The 19479-nt window shown below is 41.5% G+C and overlaps 1 protein-coding gene across 3 annotated transcripts in view; it reads left to right on the top strand.

Moving 5' to 3' along the window:
• SLC25A26 (solute carrier family 25 member 26) overlaps positions 1–19479 on the top strand; it is an 85284-nt gene that overhangs the window by 37092 nt on the left and 28713 nt on the right. The gene's annotated exons all lie outside the window — the stretch shown is intronic.

Below are 19479 nucleotides of genomic sequence, written 5' to 3'. Positions count from 1 at the left end.
TTGGGTCGTTTCCTTTACCCTGTGTGAATCAGACTTGCAAAGGCTGGGTGCTTGCATAGGTGGAGTTTTTCATTGTTGGTTTATTTACAATTAATTGTATCAATGCCAGATAACAGTCACAGGTACTTGAATGGTATTAGAATTTATTTTTTTTAAGAGATATCTGGTACTTCGCTGCTTTTAAACTTTAGCACAGTCAGTGGGGTTTTATGTGAATCTGTCAACGTCTTTTCCACCACTGGTGATCTTATTTCTGACTGCAAGCACTACTATTTAATTCTGTCAAAGGTGTTTCTGTAATTAAATTTATGGTGCAGCTTAATAACAGTTCAGAGAACATAAAGCTTCTGATGTGTTTTAATTCTATTTGAAAATGGATACCCAGGCTAGAGTTTGAATCAGGGACAGTAAAACTGGATAGTGTTTTGTGACCCTAAAGTTTTTCTGTTCAATTGCACCTTGACATTCCATGTCACTGGGTTGGAAAAGATTTTTGTACAGGCAGGTTTTGAAGTATTTTAATACATTGAGAAAAAAAAAAAATCACAATGAAACAGAACTGTTGGCATTTCTGTGTATGAAGAGCTGTTCTGCTCTCCAAGCTCCTGTTAACTTAAGTGTGAACTGCTTGACTGAGATGTTTGCAGGGTCAGGCTGCTTCCAGGCATGGAGATGGAAGATATCCTGGTTTCCTTACTTGATGCAGCATGTTGAATTATCAGGAAGTTACTAGTACCTTGTCTCTCTCTCTCCTTCTTGTATTTTTCCATTAGAATAATCAGGAGATAAAAGAAGTTTGTTGCTTAGCAAAGAAATTATTAAATAGTCCTTTGACAGTAAAGAAGTTACAGCATTAGAAAATCCTGTTGACCAAAAGTATTTTTCCAGTTTAAAGAACTAAAGTATCATGAATATGGACACAGTGCAAATGCCCAGATGCCACAGCTTGAACAAACTTCTTGATCAAGGATACAGGTGTATTTTTGGATGAAAGAATGCAGCATTGAGCGTTGTTTCCTTTTTAGCCTGAGCTTTACCCCTATATATCCTTTAATGCCTGTGCTCAGACTAACAGAAAACCTTTGATTACCAGTGCCTATAAAGAGCAGATGGTATCTTCTGACTGTGTTTTAATATGAGTATGGATTGAGACTGTGCATATTTTAAATCATCTGTGTCTGTAAACTCCATTCAGTGTTACCTGTGCTTTGAAGAGCTTCAGATATTTAATATGTCTACAGACATCCCATAAATTCTTATTCACCCCACCTGCTTCCATGTGCAAAGTTCCTGCTGTTACAAGTAGAGCTTTGATGAATATTTCGATTGCACTATAAAGTTCTTTCCTTCAAAGATATGGATTTTCCTCATGGAAAAAGCTTTGTTTCTGTTCAGAAACACAAGGAGAAAAGGACTGTCTTATGTCTGCAGTTCTCTGGCATTGCAAATGGGGTGGGAATGAATAGTTATTCCTAGAGCTGTAAAGAGCAGTCAGTAAAGGCTCCTATTACCTCCAAAGATTGGTCAAAAAAACCAATTTAGTTTATGTTTTAGACTTTTGGTACTAAAGCCATCTCTTTCCATAGTTCTGAGATGACTGCAGTGTTGCTCTGTGTTTGTGACATGCTTGTTAATCTTGTGACCTTCCCTCCCTGCTCTCCTCCACCTTTCCAGCCATCCATCAGAAGTCCCAGTTATAGGAACCTGGCTGGGTTTCTTTGTTTTCCCTCTCCAGGAATCAGCTATTTAGAAGGAGATAGAGTTTTACATATGCAGCTGTGTGAAACTACAGCACCCTTTTCTGAAAGGGGATGTTTTACTGCCTCATTAGTACCAGCTAGAGGTCCTGCTTTACAGCATTACATCAACAGGAGCAAGGTGGAAACACGAGTGGCAACGCTTGGGCTGAGGTTTCATTAGTGCTTTTGAGTGTTGTTCCTGTCTCTGTAAATCTGCAAGGTTCTTGGGAAAGCTGAGTGCCCCATATCTGGCCAGGAGGTTTATAGAGCTTTAGATTCATCCGTTAACATCTTCCTTGTCTTTCTTCACAAATAACCTCTTTCTAAAGCTTTCCAGCAGAGAGCTGTTTGATCAGAGTTGACTTTGTGAGGTCTCCCCTAGAACTCCTGAAAGACATCATAATTTAATGGTTTAATTTTATCCTGGAGCATTTGGGTTCCATGGAAAATCTCTGATATGTGTGTACATACACCCCTGTTAGAGGAAAGCTGAGATTTTGCAGCTATTAAAGATGTTTGTGCTACAGTGTCAGGATTTGACCTTTTACCGTCCTGATAGAGGGCTCAACAAGAAACCTGGATCACATACTTGCTGTTTTGGGCTTCAAAACCAAACTGGAAATTTGCAGACATAATATGAATGTTCCCTGTGTTGTGGGCAAATAAGATCCACAGGTGAGATGTATTCTTAAAGAAAACGCTTATCCAGGAAGTTTTTTCCTTCAGGGAATTTATGCTTCTGAATGCAGCAGTAATTGTGAACGGAGGGGGGTTGTGTTCTCAGGTGAACTTCATGTGTGTTCTCATTGCACATCTGAGCTGGCACATTATGTTTGGGTCCTTCAGCCACTGCTGTAATGTGAATAATCCACAGAAACCTGATCAAAAGCGAAGCCTTACTGTTAACTGACTGTCCTCTCAGCAAAAGGTCATCTTTGAGCTGATGACCTTCTAGTCCAATGGACAAGATGAAGGGCTACCATTTTTCCCAGATGTCAGATCCAGAGAGATTGAGTGCTTTGCCTGAGGTTATGCTGTGAACTTCCTATGCAGTTGGGGAATTCTCCTCATTGCCAGAGCAGTTTTAGAAATGAAAGACCATCCTGCTGCCTCACTTAAGGGTTTTTGTTGTGGACTAACAGTTGAGCACACACGTGGCATTTTGCAGGGCACTGAGGGTGAAACTGTCACACTGGCTGACTCTGCTAATGATCTTCTCTGAAATTCAGTGTATACATGTGGGGACTTCTCTCCTGTTCATTTTTGAGGCATAACAAAGCCCCATAGCTCAGGCTCCAGCACCACAGCGTGCCTCACACTACACAGGCTTGCACAGACTCTTAGGGCTGTACTTGTTTCCCACAATTTTCTGCGTGTTTGTCTCTAAACGAACCATGAAATGATTCAGTGCCCGCATGTGGTTTTAATAACAAGCGTATGTGGGCAAATGAGAAAATACAGAATGTTTGACTGGAAGTTTCCAGCACACACCATGGGTTAAAATTGAAGTAGGTTTGTAGTACAGTGTTGTCAGAGTTGGTTAATTACTTTGGGTTAGATGATATTTTAGATGATACTTTTCTCTCTAACCTTGTAACAACTGTTGAGTGGTGGAAGACTATGCTTAATTAAGGGCAGATTTGGAGCAATAATCTCCAGCTTGATCTTTACTGGGATCTGATTGTTTTTCTGGGAAGTATGTGTCATGTTGTTGGTTTTTTGGCTTTTTTGGTTGGCTGCTGTTGTTGATAGTTGTTGGAAGTTTTGGCTTTTTGAGAGAGAGAAAGAAAGAAAGTGCAGCAAGTAGTTTTCTGATTGTGTTTAGCTGAGAGTTACGTCAAGGGCTTATGCTTCCACATCTTGAAAACTACAACTTGTAGATCCATCATGGCTACAGATGCTCTTTTCAGAATCCAGAGCGATCCTCCCTTTGCTACGTATCCTCAGCTTTGCAAAATGCTTCTGAAAAGACTTTGTGTCCCTCATTATTATTTTGTTACAGTGAAATAAGTTCTCAGATTTCCAAACTCTGCTTTTCTCTTCTCTTTTCCCACCTCAGACATGTCCATCTCTGATGATGGACATGTAAAGCTCTTTCATGCTTTACAGAAGGGAGGTTTACATCCCACTGCCCTGAGATCAGAAAATATTTGTTGCTGTCAGACTAGAGAATCTCTCGGACTATTCTCAATATATGTTTTCTTTTGCTCCCAGACTTGAAGGGTTAATGTTGGTTTAGACTTAGACTAACTTTTTCTAACAATCTGACTTAAGCTTGCTGATGGAAAGCACAGTGAGAATTGGCAGTCTTTGATGTCCTTGTGCAGGAAAGGGGGGAAAGAGCAATGGAAAAGCCACAGGAAGGTAAAAATGATAAATAAAGACACGTACTTGAAAATTTTCTGTAAGGAGGAGAAATAAAATCTGTTCCTATGCCCATGATGAGGAGGGGAAGAAGTAATGACTTAAATTGCTCTGGGGAACCATCCAACCAAGCAGCACCTGAGCTGATCATCTGTGCATCTTCTGATCATCCATCAGGAGAGGCTGCTAATGCAGGTTAGACAGACTAGCTGGGAACAGCCCTGCCCTTGCTCAGTGGCCTTCAGATCTTATTTTCTATCAGACTGTAATTCCTGTGAAAGACAGGTGCAGTTGTAATGCCAGCAATTCCTCTGACTGCTGTACTTCAGGTGTTGTGTAGAGTAAGAGACTTAGGTAAAAGAGGTGGATAAAGCCTTTAGAGCTTATGAAATTCCATGTTTCTCCACTTGTGTTATTGGAAGAGTTGTTTTTCTCTTGGAGTTTTTTTCAGTCTTCTTTCAGTGTCCCTGTGAGTGTTGAGGTCCCTGAACGTGGTGTATAGGTACATTGGTGTATATAAGCTGTGCTGGGCTGCCTTGGCTTCTTCTCAGTCATCTGAGGGCATTTTGAGTCATTGGGGCACCAAACTTGCTTGCAAGGAGGAGCTACATGAGTGTAGGTCTTCTGGAAACTCTGGTCAGTGTAGAGGTTAGAAATGACAGCACAAAATCTGTTCTGGTATTTTTCATGGTAAAATTTCCTGTAAATCCTGCAACCTGTTATGTAGCTGACTTAAGTAAAACTTACAAAAAGTATTCTTGGCCCAGAATTTTGAAACATCCAGGCATATAAGCTGGGGAAGGCCACATGGTGTGTGTTTTGGGGGTACAGAAGGTTTCAGGAACACGCTGAGGCTGAGGGAAGAGCAGTTCCCACAGCTGTTCCTGCTTTCTGCCTCTCTCTGGAAGTGGATCCAACCCCAAGCAGTTTGTGGGACTTCTCACAAAGCAAGGGCTGTAGCATCCAGGCAAATACTTTCATGTTCCAGAAGGGAAATGCACTTCTCTGAGGCACAAACATCCCAAGGTGCTGCAGATGATAACACCTGTATGCAGTTATTTTATCTCTGGGCTCATCGGGCCTTGGGAGCGGAGCCGTATCTTAAAGGAGCTGTCACAGCAATCCTCTTTTGCCCCCAAGGTGTCTCCTGAAGTGCTCCTGCAGGTAATTAATCACCTAATAAAACACACTCTTTGACAGTAGGTGGAATTTGGAAATTAATTTGCACCCTTTAAATGAGGTTTCTAAAACTATAATTATCACGAAAGAGAGAAACGAGCTGTGTCAGGTGTATAAATGATTTATTTATCAAGAATAAACTGTCACCAAAGTGGCACTTAGCTTGCAGTGTCTGTGCTGCATTTCTTTAAGGTGAACTAAGCAATAACATTTGCCTTCCTTCCATTTTTTGCAGGTCTTGGGGCAAATCTTCAGTCGTACAAAAGTGACCTGTAGCAATATTATAGCTGCCTTTCCAATGTTCTCTTTCTTTAATGTGTGATCACTTCTTGCTGCCCCATCAATCCCTGCTGGATGCCTTATCCACTGAAGAGCCTCTGGCCTCACCAGAACTTGTGCAGCCCAGCTGGCCATTTGGATTTCTCATTATCTCTCCAAATGGTGGATTTTGTGAGCTGGATGTTGGTAGCAACAGGAAATAGAAAGGGGAGGAAGTTTTAACTAGTGGGCTGGATTGCATATGGAATAAGTTACCTGGAATAAGAGGAAATCCAAGATACCTGATTCTCTCTCTTTTTTTTTTTTTTTTTTTCTTTTTTTTTATGATAGAGGCTTAAAGATGTAGGTTGGGAGAGAGCAATTTTGTAAAAAAAAAACCAACAAAATCAAGGTCAATGTGAGAACTGTAATATTTTAAAAGCAAATACTTTACAAAAATATTTACCTTCAAAAATACCCTTTCAAAAATGTGTTACCAAAGTGTCTGACTGTGCACCAGAGCATCTGAAGACTTATTTTAGCTGCATGTGCAAAGAGGACATGGGCTTCACTGCAGCCTTCCCTGCAAAATTGCCACTAACAACTGTTCTAGTTGCTACAGCTGAAATGTATTTGTTGCTGACAGTGTAATTGGCTGGCTTCAAAGGGCATATAGTGCATGTAGTCTGTGGGACATGGAAGAAAATTGTCTCATTATTACATATTAATCTTACATTAGTGGTGCATTTATTTCTGAAAAAGCCCAGGAGGATTTCTATTCATTCATGTCAGACTGGCTTCTCTAATGCACAGCTCCAGGGAAGGGCCCTGCCTCATCATTTCTCCCATACTTGTTTGCTTGAAGTTGAGTTGACTTGAAAAAGGGGTGAGGGTGCTCAGCATCACTGGCTTGATTCAAAAGTTCTGCACACAGTGAGATTTCTTGAGTTAAAACCCCTTGAGAAGAAAATGGAGCAAGGGTGAAATCAGTTATGGTGCCCTTTTGATTTACATTTTAGTCGTGTCATTTCCTGCACAGAAGTGACTTCTGCTGGGAAGCATCACAAACACAAACAAAAACAGGGTGCCATTCACAAAAAGCTCCTGTGATGTGATTAGATTGGCAATGCCATATTGTAGCTGTGAGAACTGACAGATTGCAAACAACTCGTGTGAGCAAAAAATACTTGTGGTGCTGACTCTTCACTTCGGGGTGTGAGTTGAAATAATGCTCTGCAAAATCCTTTCAATATAAACTAGAACGTTTCTTCTTTTAAGTTTTACCACAAGGTATTTTTGCTGTATTGCAGAGGTTTTTGGAAGTGTACTGGAAATATTTTTCATACAAACTAAGTGGCAAAAATTAAACGCTCAGGAATGCAGCTGAAGGGGCAGTCCAATCACCCTGAGCATGTCCTGGTTTGCTTGAAATATGGTTGCCCTTTCCAGGCACTCAATTCATCTTGAGGCCAATTTTAACAGTGCTCAGTGCAGAAATGGCTGTTATGACATGCCCTGAACCAGCTCTGGTTCAGCTTGTGTAAATTCTACATGTGGGGTGCTTTTGGAGCTGACAGGTGGAATTTTATTGTGATCCTGTTTAACTATTCTACCACAGTAAAGGCTTTTGGAACTTATCTTACTGAGGTTCTCTGTGTTGCAAAGCAAAAGCATGAGTTTTTTACTTTTCTGTTGTTTTTTAATCAGCACATCTTGTAAAGGCTCTTGTTCAGGGTAGGATCTCCCCAGTGTTCTGTGCTTCCCAGCTGGGCACTCTTCTGCTGGTCTGTGGGCACAAACCATCATGTCAGGGCCTCTTCTGTCTGTGGGAAATTTCCAGCATAACAGGCTGTTTTCACCATGTCCATCAGCATTTCAGAATGAATTTGGGAACCTCCTTTCCACCCCTGGTTAGTCCTGGGCCTGTGACAATGATAATGGAAATTCCATGCCCGTGGCAGGGGGACTGGAATGAGATGATCTTTAAGATCACTTCCAACCCAAACTATTCTATGAGTCTGTGACTTCCAGACAAACTCAGGTCGGTCACTGGCATCAGGTCAGCTGAGTTTTTAAAACTGCATGTGAGAACACAGAATCTGCACAGTTCTGCAGGTTTCTTAATTCTTTTCATGATCCCAAAGCCCACTACCAGCACATGGTGATACTATTTAAAGAAAGGCGTTAATGGAATTATATCCTTTGATTGAAAGCCACAGTTGATTTTTGCTCTTGTATGAGTTCTGCAGATTTTGGTTGTTTTGTCTGAAGTGGTCTATTAGCACTTGCCCTGAGATAAAAACTGCTTTTTAAGTGAAGAAAGGATTCTGGCATGAGTCAGAAAATCCCACGAAGATAAATGAAAAAAGTAATTAAAATGCCTTGAGGTTGAAACATTATGGGAATTGTAATGTATAGCTTGCTAATCTCATTAGAAAGAAATCCTGGTTTAAGTCACCTGGTTGTATTATATTCTGCTAACACCAGCCTTCTCCTTTTCAGCCCAAAAAGTTAAAAAATTAGACATAAAAGGCTTTGACATCAGCAAAGCAAGTGTATTAGGCAGTAGCACTGCTTTCCTTCCTTTTCTCTTTGGTTCTTAATTTGCTTGGTAATTTTTTTTTTTACTGCACTGCCTGGTGCCCAGTTCCCTGAGTCCAAGTTGCACTGCAACCTCTGGGACACCATGTCTTTGATCAGGATCAATATCTTTTATTCCAGATGCTGCTTCACAGTTTAGTTGAACTAATTTGGGCAGATATATGCCAGCCTGGCTCAGGAGCATTATCAGTTAATTATCAGTCCTAATGATAAGGAGCATTATCAGTGCATTGTGGGGACTGAGTAGCACCCAGAATAAGGCAGCCAATCCATTAATGAGGCTGCAGGAATAGAACAGTTCTAGAGACCTAAGGGCAGGATTTCCAAGCAGTTTCTACTGTCCAGTGAAAAGGTAAAATTTCAGGAGATTCCTCATGGCTAGGGAATGTCTGACTATTTCTCCAAGCAGCATTTTTGTGTTCAATTTTCTTTCCTCTCAAGTAATGCCTCTTAGTATGAAAATTATTTCATTGCTGAGTGCTTCCCAGCTGGAAAACAGTTGGGAAGACTGTGGTTCAAATCATATATATGTAAATCCCATTGATCCTGTCTGTGTATTGCAGTCAAGATCCTGTACCTACCCACACAACTTGAGTCATTGCACTGAGTTTTGTGAATGTACCTGTGACAGCAGGGAACTGGCAAATCTGCTGTGATGGGCGTTTGACATGGTTGCAAAACCAGTGAGGAAAAGAAATCATCTCAGTCAGACTCTCTGGGTGCAGAATGTCCTTTAAATGAATTTAAGCTGTGAGAGTGGCATTTCCCATCCCGTTCTCTCTGGAGGCCATCCTGCAGTGGGCGTGCAGCTTGGCTTTCTCCTTTTGGTGTCAATGTTTTCCACAGAAGGAGGTTTCTTAAAGGGACCATCAGTGCAGCAGATGCTGTGCTCAGACCTGCTGTGTGAGAGAGGAACGTGCTGGCAATGGTGGGATCTGATCCCATCATGGGGCCCTGGCAAGGCACTGCTTGGCTGTGATGCTGAAGCTTCTTGGTGGAGCTTTGGTCGTGTTTTTCCCTTGGCTTGTCCTCCCTTGGGTGTTTGAGATCACTCTGAGCTCCTCACTATATCTAAAGTAACAAACAGAAAAGATTAGACTGTGTTAGCTGGCTTTTCTCATCAGTCACCATGTTGGGTGCAGCCCCAAATTAGCAGAACACTGTTCAGGCATCATTTCTACAGAACACTTTGGCCCAGCTCCAGCTCTGGAAGAGCTTTTAGATTAATGGAAAGTTGGGAATATGAAGAAGAGCATGGAGTTTTGAGAACTTGTGTTTGGTCTTTAATATCTTTAAAGCTTAATCTCGTTCCCATTCAGCAGTAGTGAAAGCTGTTGTCATGGTTTAACCTCAGCTGCCAGCTCATCCCCACACGGCCACCACTGGGATGGGAGGAGGACTGGAAGAGAGACATTGAGAAAACTTTTGAGTTGAGATACAGACAGCTGAACAGGTAAAGCAAAAGCCAAGCAAAGCAGCACAAAGCATTCATTCACTGCAAGGACAGGCAGGTGATCAAGCATCCCCAGGACAGCAGGGCTCCATTACACATAATGGGGACTTGGAAGGCCAATGCCATCGCTCCAAACGTCCCCCCTTCCTTCTTCTTCCCCAGCATGACACCACATGGTCTGGGGTGTCTCTGGGTTGGTTTGGGTCAGCTGTCTCTGCTGTGTCCCCTAACTCCTTGTGCCCTCCATCCCACTCTCTGGTAGGGTGGGGTTAGGAGTAGCAAAGGCCTTGTCCCTGTGCGAGCCCTGCCCAGCAACAACTAAAACATCTCTGAGTTATCAACACCATTCCAGCACAAATCCAAAACACAGCCCCATACTGGCTGCTGTGAAGAAAATTAGCTCTAGCACAGCTAAGCATGTGCTTAAGTGCTTTGCCAAATGTGGAGGGGATGATTTATACTGGTAAAGTGGAAACTTGGTAGTGTCTACTTTGGTGATCACAGCTCTAAGCAGGATTTCACAGAAGAAGCACGAGCTGCTGTCATGCTCTGCATTTAAGTCCCCTCAGGCCCAAAGCTGCTCCTGGGCTGTGCAAGCAGGACTGCAGAATGAGCAAATGAAGAAAATTAGAGTTTGTGTGTGCTGGGATGTTCCAGTTGTTTGGTTGTCTCACCCACCAAAGCACCCTTGTTCCCCCTGATCTTATTCCCAGGCTTTTGTAGCACACTTTCCTCCCATCCCAGCTGGGTAACCAAGTGTGAGAAATTGTTCTGGTTTAGCTTCATGGTTAAACATTGTGGTTATGAGAGATTCTCAAGGCAGACAGAAATGAGGTGCCTGCATAAAGTCATGCAAAGGAGCTCAAAGGCTTATGATGAAAGAAATCTTTAATAACTGGATTAAAACCAATCATTGAGAGTCATGGTATTTATTTCCACAGTTCTTACACCAGTGATGCCATTGTACAAGGAGAGTTTAGGTTCCTTTGAGGCAGCCTGCAAGAGGTTCCAGAGAGCAAACCCTCCCTGCTCTGTGCATGGATTTGTGCGTGCAGCCAGCCTCACTGAAGTCTTTTCCCAGCTTGCTGACAGGCAGGAAGTTGGGGGATGCAGCAGTGAGACGGCTTTCCCAAGGGCTGCATTGCTCAGGACGAGGCTGCACGTCCACACCTGGGAGGGCAGCGAGTCCCAGGTGGCCCAGCAGTGTCCGACCCGACATCCTACAGCTGCTACCTTGGGGTGGGGGTGGAAGAAATGCTCCATTAGGAGCAGAGTAACTCTCCAGCTGCATCGGCAGGGAGGTCTGCTGGGTCCAGGGGGCTTCCTGTTTAAATAGTTACAGAGTCTGCAGAATTGGTTAAACTGTCAGAAAAGAATTATAGAGGGTGAAAAAAAAATAATAAAGGAACCATCCTTCCTGTATCTGTACGTGCATTGTCTAACTGCTCCTTTGGGATCAACCAAATGCTTGCTGGGATTTTTCAATTCACTGTAATGAGCTTTAGATTAGGTCTTTTGTAATGTAGAATCAGATTAAAGTTTGTGGAATTGTAGCTGGAAAGTTTTAATAGGTAAAATCTAAGGGAAATCTTTGTCATAAGGTAGTAGGTAATTTCACTTCTGCAAGACCATGTCGTGTGGTTGGGCAAAAACAATATAAATGTTTATTAAAACAGCTGAAAATAGCACCCACAGGAGGAAACTTAGCAATTTTGTGAGATACAAAATTCTGAATCTGAAGTAAAATACCTTTACATGAACAGTATTTGCTACATTTGACATTAGTCTGCATTCTTTCTGTCCGCCACATGATGGAGATAATGATGTAAGATACATAAACAGTACTACACAGGCCTTACACTTCAGGGAAAGAAATTCCAACTTGGCTCATAGTAGTTGTTCCATTAATGTTGGTTTTGCACAAGCATTGATGGAGTAGTTTTCTCAATAGTATCCATGGTGTGTTTTGTTTAAAACAATGTGTTCTTACTTGTACTTTTTGGTATTGTTTGGGTTTTCTTTTTTTTTGTCCACAAGGGCAAAGAAGCAGAAATTCCCTTACCAAATAACCGAGGGTTGTGATGCAGCAAAATACCTGTCTGTAGTTGGTAAAATGTTCAAAAGAACTTGATTAGCTTACATTAACGATATTGGGACTTAAAATTGTACTTAAATGTTAATGATTTGAGCTCAGATGTAAGTAAGGCTGTTGTGTATGTTCTGTAAAAGCATGGAATTTGCAGCAGTTCCTCTTTAGCAAGTTAAAAAAAAGCACATCCTAGAGCCTGCTCTCTCCATGAGTGGGATCTGAGCATCATGGGAAGGACGTGGTAGAATCCAGATTAGTTGATCTTTGTGTTGTACTGTAGAACCTTTGCATCCACCCTCTCCTCTTTTCTCCATCTTTAGAATCAGTCCTGATCCAGAAGCTGTTGAAGCCACGTGGGCAAAATTCCCAGAGATTTCAGTGGCCTTTGGATCAGGCCAATATGCAAAGGCAGAGATGGATTTCCTCTTGGAAATTTTTTTAGTGATACTCCTGGCAGGACATGTATTTAATTTTTATGGTGAGAGCTGCTGTGTTATATTTGTAATCATAATGTAGTAACAAGACATTTGTAACAAAACTAGTATAGGTTGAGATATATCCAGGATGGGAGAAACACATGTTTCTTCCCAGTCTGGTTTTTTGGCTTTTTTTTTTTCTTGTGGCTGTTACTCTGAGTACAAGAGTTCCTTTGCTGATGTCAGTGCAATTATAGCTGCACTGTTTTCCAGTTTTTTAGACTGAATATTTGCTGGATGAAACAATTTTCTCACTCCACAGATCCACCTGCCTTGTGAATCAAACATGCTGTCTTTGATTCGAATCCTGGGTTCAGTTTTGGGCCTCTCACTAGAAGAAAGACATTGAGGGGCTGAAGCATGTCCAGAGAAGGGAATGGAGCTGGGGAAGGGTCTGGAGCACAAGCAGTGGCTGAGGGAGCTGAGAAAAGGAGGCTCAGGTGGAACCTTCTCACTCTCTACAGAAAGGAGCAGCCAGGTTGGGATCAGTCTCTTCTCCCAGGTAACAAGTGCCAGGGTGAGAATAAAAGGCCCCAGGCTGCACCAGGGGAGTTTCAGATTGGATAGTAGGAAAAGTTTCTTCACTAAAGGAGTTGTCAAGCATTGGAAGAGGCTACCCAGGGAAGTGGTTGAGTTACCATCCCTGGGGGGATTTAAAGGCCATGGAGGTGTGGCCCTTGTGGATGTGCTTTAGTGATGTGCTTGGCAGTGCTGGGTTAACAGTTGGACTCAATAATCATAGAGGTCTTGTCCAACCTAAATGATTCTATGATTTTGTGAATCTGTGCTGCTTGTTTAATTCCATGTGCTTAGGTCCTTTTATAACCTGCAAAATTGTCACTTGAGGAATTGTTCAACTCTGATGCTGCAAATCCATCAGTTCAGTGTCCACTAGTGAATGTTTTTTTCTTTGATGAGAGTTTCCAAGTTTGTATTTAGAGGTTATTCCTTGATAGGCATTTTAAAAATTATATTTACATTTAAAATGCCTCAGTTATGTAAAATGTCCATTAAAATGCTCTCAGAGTCAGGGAACTGACTGTGCTGCCCAGACATAGTGTGTGTGCACCCAGGGGCTGATGTGATAGCTCCTCCAAATGTTGGGAGTTTTTCCTCAGAAGACTTCTTCCAGAAATGCTGCTCTCCATGCTCTTGGGTTCTGCTCCTGTTTCTTTCATGAGAACAAAGATTAGTCCTTCATGGTCCTAAACTCAATGCATGTGCATGACTTAAAGGCATTACCTACCAATAAATAGGAGATTAGCTGCGGCTTGTGTATTTCCTGATCAGTTCAGGTTTTTTCAGATGGCTCGTTGTTATCCCGTTTCCTTTAACGATGGGACACTTTAATGAGTTTGCCATCTGACATACATCTGCTTCCTGTTAAACAATACCTTCATTCTTCTGGAGCTGCTAAACTCATCTTTTATCCTACAAGATTTTTATCTGCACCCTGAAAACAGCATGTATGAATCAGTGTCAGCATATTCATTTACTTGCTGAGAGGTTTTTTTTAATATGTTGTTGAAAATTAATAGCAAAACAGGCGTCTGTTTTAATGTTTATTTGTTGGAAAATGGGAGAACATGGATATTATTTGTGTAATTAGGGGCTGGTCAGTCCAGCTTATGTTTGAAATCCAATAAAATTGACTTTTGTGGCTGACATTATACAATCTCTAATAGTTATTCTGTTCTCCCAGCAGAGTAAGAAGGGGCTGGTTCAGGAAGGGTTGGGGGTGGAATTAGAGGCTGTTAATGTTGTTCCTTTGAAGAAAGAGCCTTCAGTAACTCAATGATGATCTGTCTCACGCGTGTGGGGCTCTGTGATCATCAGGATCTCTTAAATCAATCCAGCCTGCATTGAGTTTGTGCATCTGCCTCAGTGCCTCTCTTTTTCCCATGTTTTAGAAACATGCAGTCATGCTGGATCTCTGACTGTGTCTTTCCCCTTTGCTGGTCAATATTGCCCCTGTAGAAAAACATTTTTTCCTTTATTTTTCTTTCCTTTTTTAATCACAGAATCTTTTTCTCATAGAGGATAAACTGAATTTTCCTTTTATTTATCTTAACTACATAATATGCCATATAAGTTGCTTTTATAATGAGTGTGTGATGCTATTTAAGAGGAAATGTGGATGTGAAATTCTGCCACACAAGTCCAAAGGACATCTGTGAGAATGGCTTGTAACCAAATTAAGCAACCCTGTGGGGCACATGTTTTGTCTTGGAAAGGAATTTATTTTCAACCATTCACATATGCCAGGTGACAAGTGGAAATACTTTGGGGTTAGAGCTGGGGAAAGGGAGGAAGGAAGGTGCAAATATTTATTTGAGAGTTAGCAGATGCCTGAACCAGAAAAATTACTATAATTCAGCAATTTTGTATTTCTTCCCATTTATGGCTTGCAGTTTTCTCCCAGCTCACACACAGTTAATGTTATTTGCTTGAAAATGAGGGAATTGCTGATTACTTCAGGTGGCTGCTGGTGCATGATCTGAAACCTTTGTTTTAATTATAATCTTGGCATTGTTGAGATTGATGTTTCTACCACCCTAAATGCCATTCCTTTGCCTCTGGCAGTGCTGCAGAGCCGAGTGTTCAGCACTGAAGGGTTGTGAAAAGTTGTTTGTTTCAAATGCCACTCGATATGATGGCTGAGCTTCCCGTGGGGTTCCACCTCTCTGGCTTCATGCAGTCTTATAGGAAGGTGCTGTGTGTGAACTTGGTCCTTCACTGTTTTCCTTCAGGAGCGAAGCCAAGAGCTCTTCCCTGGTCATTGCTGTGCCAGCGTTGTTAAACTTGCCTGAAAAGCTTTGTTTGTTTTTGCACCAGTGTTTATTAACAAAGCCCTCCATCATTTGTTTAACATATAAACTTGTCCACTCTTGCAGCACTCTCCCAACCTTCCATCTCGCAGAGCTGCAGGAACACTGCTGATGGCTTTGACAGTCTTTCACTCATGTTAAGATTACAAATTACCTTCTTGTAATTCGCTTCCTTGTGGGGTCTGCAGCTTTTCAAGGCGGGCCTGGGAGACAATATTAATTGAAGCTTTGCAAGAAAATAAGTCTACTTTGTCAGCTTTAGGGTATCCCATCAATGATGGGTTTTAAACACCTTCACTTTCAGTCCATAGAAAAGCTGTGAAAACTCCAAATCTTCTTGATGATGGCTATTGCTATGACCTCTGATGTGACCAGGAGCCAGGCTTGCCTTATTTCATGCTGTCTTTTCAAAGCACATCCTGGGGAAAGTATATTTATAGCTGGAACATCAGTTTATTGTAATCCAGATGTATTGGGCAAATGTGAAGAATTTTAGGAGGGCGACACTGAACCAAATTTGCTGGGATTATTTACAGAGATGTTCAACTACAGTAGGCTGACATGGTTGTTTTATTCTGCTTTAACTTGAACCTGTTAAAAAACCCTTCTATCCTTTATAAAGAAGCTAGGGAAAAAAGGGATTGTAAAAGGGACTTGTTCTCTTGAAACTTGCTGTTTATGTATCCTTAGAAAACAGTGTATTTTTGCTATTCAGAAGTGGGTTATTGGACTTTTCTTTGCAAAACAATGGAGAAGGCACAGTTTGGCACAGCAGCTCAGTACTCCTCATAAATACAGGCTTGGACAGTGATGGCCCCTCTGTCCTTTCACAGTGAGTGCAGGTGACAGGTTGGGTGCAAGTTTGGGATGAGCCCTGTGAGGATGAAATAGATTCTCCCTGAAGCAGGCAGATGTTCTTGCTGCTGGCCTTTGTGACATTCACACTCCCAAAATCCTCTTCATAAATGTTTGCTTTTCTCCCATTGCTGTTAATGTAGGGAAGAGTGGGGGTGTGGGTGAGAGCAATCTCTGGGATGGAGGTGCATTTTCAGGGACACTGAGAAAGCTCCTTCAAGGTGAGCCTGTTCCTCCTCTGCCTGTTTATGCCAGTCTCTCCTCCAGTATTTACTCAAACATTTATAAAAACAGATAAGTCTTCTGGAGAGCAAGGCCTGCTGAACTGGGGACAGGGAAAACCTGAATAAACAAACATGTGCCACAGATTAGTAAGAACATCTGTAGGTTTTATATTGTTTTGAGAACACATACCACAGTTTTTCATTTCTTAGGCTTTTTTAGTTTCTCCCTTTCTTTCTCTCTCTCTCTTTTCTTCTTCTTTTTAAATATATTGCTAATAAAGGTTGGAGGTAGAAAGCGCAGCTGGACTCTGCATGACATGCCACTGTTTAATTTCTAGCTCGGAGGATGAGAAGAAGAGTAGTTTTATTGTATCTTAGAAGAGAATAAAGCCACATGCAAATTCCAGCCATGGACATCTGTTTCCTCTTTGTGTGAAAGAATTCTCATATTTGGAAGGGAATCCCAGTTCTGAAGGGGCTGATGAGGTTTTGATTTTTTTCTTTTGGTTCTTTCCCCCATTCTTTGCCACTCCTTCAGCATGCTGCCCTTGCTCTGGCTGCTATTTACAGGGACAATGTCAGCTTGCAGTTTACCATCAGATATCACACGGGTGAATTGTGAGGTACTTTAAAGCATTGTGTTGTAGTTACAAAGAGCATTATTAAGTTCCTCCTTAAATTTCTTTTATTTAATTAAACAGTATTTGGTGGGAGGACTTTTGCTCTGTCATCAATCTTCAGTAGTTTCAGATTGGTATTTTTCTTTAGAAGCAAGATGTGTGTATCTGCTGCTCTGGCAGGGGAGCACAGCTATTTCTAAAAGTAACTTTTTAAACATAATAATTTAAAATACTTTGTAGCAAGGGAATTAAGTAGATGTGTAGAAATAAGCATCTGCAAAATTCATTACCTTAAGTTAGGCATCAGGTGCTAAGAACTACAGGGACCAGAGTAAACGATAATTTCACTAACCTATAAAACATTTTAGAATAATTATTTGCAGCTGTCTGGGGGCTTTAAATTTGCCTTTTGTGTGTGTTTAAGGGTTGACTCTGATGAACAAACAGCATAGTTATATAACATTAGGCCAGACATGAGAACTGGTACTCTCTGTCTATTTTATATTAATGTCGAATGAGAGGTTGGTGGAGCTTGCCAGGGTTTCATATTTGCTGGCAGCAAGTTACCCACATGTGTGGACCACATTTTTATTGTTGCCTTAGCCTATTTCAGGCAGAAATATCTCTGCCTACAAGGGTGTGATTTTGTTCATTGCTGAAGAGCTTTTCTTTTAAGAAGCAAAATACGAAAAGGAATGAAATGCTCTAAGTGTTCAAATTAAGAAGTGTCCCCAGACTGCAAGATTTTGTCACGCCTGCCGTGGTGGAAGAATAAAGGGCAATAAGCCATCAAAAGGCTTTTTCATGGTCAGATGAGCTACCCTTGCAGAGCTATTTCTTTTTTTTTGCATATATTAATGGTACTTTTGGGTGTGGGCTGTTTAGTCTGGTCTCTTAGGGAGACAAGGCTTATGCAAGCAGGGTGTTTGCACACACGGACACACAGCAGCCTGCGCAGCCCTTCACATCTTGACCACAGAAATGTGGCGGAAGGGCAGAGGCTGCAAAGATAAACAGGAGTTCTGATAACTTTCTTGAAAATGTATGTGTGAGGACATAATAAAGGTGAGTAAAGGGTTTGAGGGAAGGCTTTCAACAGGAGCTGAACTTTTAGCAAGGGCTGTGGAATAGATCTCGAGGAGAAATGTGATGGAGGTCCCTGTCATGGGAAGATTGCCGAAGGCGGCTTGGAAATGGTTTGGCTTCAGAGAATCTGATGCAAACCCAAATCTGCAGGAAGACAGAGTCTCTTTCATTCTAATACCCATGAAATTGCTTGTGTGGGTTTTGTTTTGTCAGACAGGATCCAATGGGTGACTGCAGTAAATGTAGGACATCTCCTTAGGATCTTCTTAGTGCAGCAAAGATGCTGCCGCTCTGCTTGGTGGTGCTTGCTATTTTGTTTGGGTTTTGCAAGTTTTTAAACTCTAGTAAAGCATGACTTATGAATGTTTAGAGCCTTATCCTGCAGCTCTCCTAGAGAGGAGGGAGCCCAGTGGCTGGGCAGGTCCCTCTGACAAACATCCTGAATCTTCCCAGGCTGCATCCTATGGGGCACGTGGGGAAAAGGGAAACCCATAATCCCCATCCAGCCTGGTCTCCCCTGAGCAGGACACAGAAAGCAAGCACCACTAACACTGAAAATCAAACAACTCCTGTGAACAAGTTTCCCCTTTGATTGAAATGCTTCTAGCAAGGCGATATAAAGGGGATTATGTCACAAGGTTCCTTTGTTGTCTTATTAACAGCTGCTTAATTTTACCACTCATTCACGAGCATAAAAAAGCAAAACTTGGAGGCTGTATCTGAAAGCTTGTTTTGTTTGGTGTACAGCTGGATACAGAGCATTTCCTTTTCTCTTTTTTAACGAATTTGAAGCAAATGTATTGGTTATTGTTACTTATTTTCCCCTATATTTTTGGCCTACATAATAGAAGATTATGTTGCTTTTTGTTTTACATTGCAAAGAAATCATTCCATATAATTTCAATTCAACAATGCTGCAGTAGCACGTGAGTGTGTATATATTCTTGTAAATATATTACCACACATTACTGTCAAAGAGCTGGGCTTTTTCACCTAGTATTAAAAATGAAATTTAATTGCTACACTAGAGTTTCAAGACCCTGATAAATAAGAGCCATGTCTGACCTTTATTGTGAGGCTCTGAGATGCCACCAGGGATATTGCTCGTTGTCCAAGATGACAAACTTCCTCTGAGATTTCAGTTTGTCAGCTCAATGTACAGCAGTGACATTGATTTCTTCTCACTACCATTTCCTGCCTGAATAGATAACAAATTTTCTGTGGCAGGTGTCTGTCAAGTTTAGTTTTGCCTGGCAGATTAACTTAATAGACTCATTTATTAATCATTACTTGCAGCACAGGGAAGCAGACAATACTCTTTGACTCCTGTGATGTTGAATGGATGTTCCAGTTCAGATTCCTTTGTGTAGCTTGAATTCAAGTTTAATAAGCTATTCATATCTTTAGTGAACGTTTTTAACCTGACATTACTCAGAGCAAAGATATCTGCATTAAATAAGCATGATCCATTTTGAGTATCTACTCCTTTTCATGGTAAAAGATGTGTAAGTGCTTTCTGAGACTAAATAATTTGATATATGAACTGCCAAATCAGCCTAAACAAGGGGGAAAATTAAGGAAGATAAAAGTAGAAGAAAATAGGTAGTTGGAGGAAGATTTGAGCCTGGGGTTGACTGGCTAACAAAATGAAGGAGAAAATGGAGCTTTAGGAAGGGGCAGAGCAGACCTGCAGATACAGCTGTAGGG

Source organism: Cyanistes caeruleus, chromosome 11 (assembly GCF_971803275.1).
Source record: "Cyanistes caeruleus chromosome 11, bCyaCae1.hap1.1, whole genome shotgun sequence".
Lineage (NCBI taxonomy): Eukaryota > Metazoa > Chordata > Aves > Passeriformes > Paridae > Cyanistes > Cyanistes caeruleus.
Note: the sequence above shows the minus strand (reverse complement) of the source record. Positions and strands in the feature narration are given on the sequence as shown.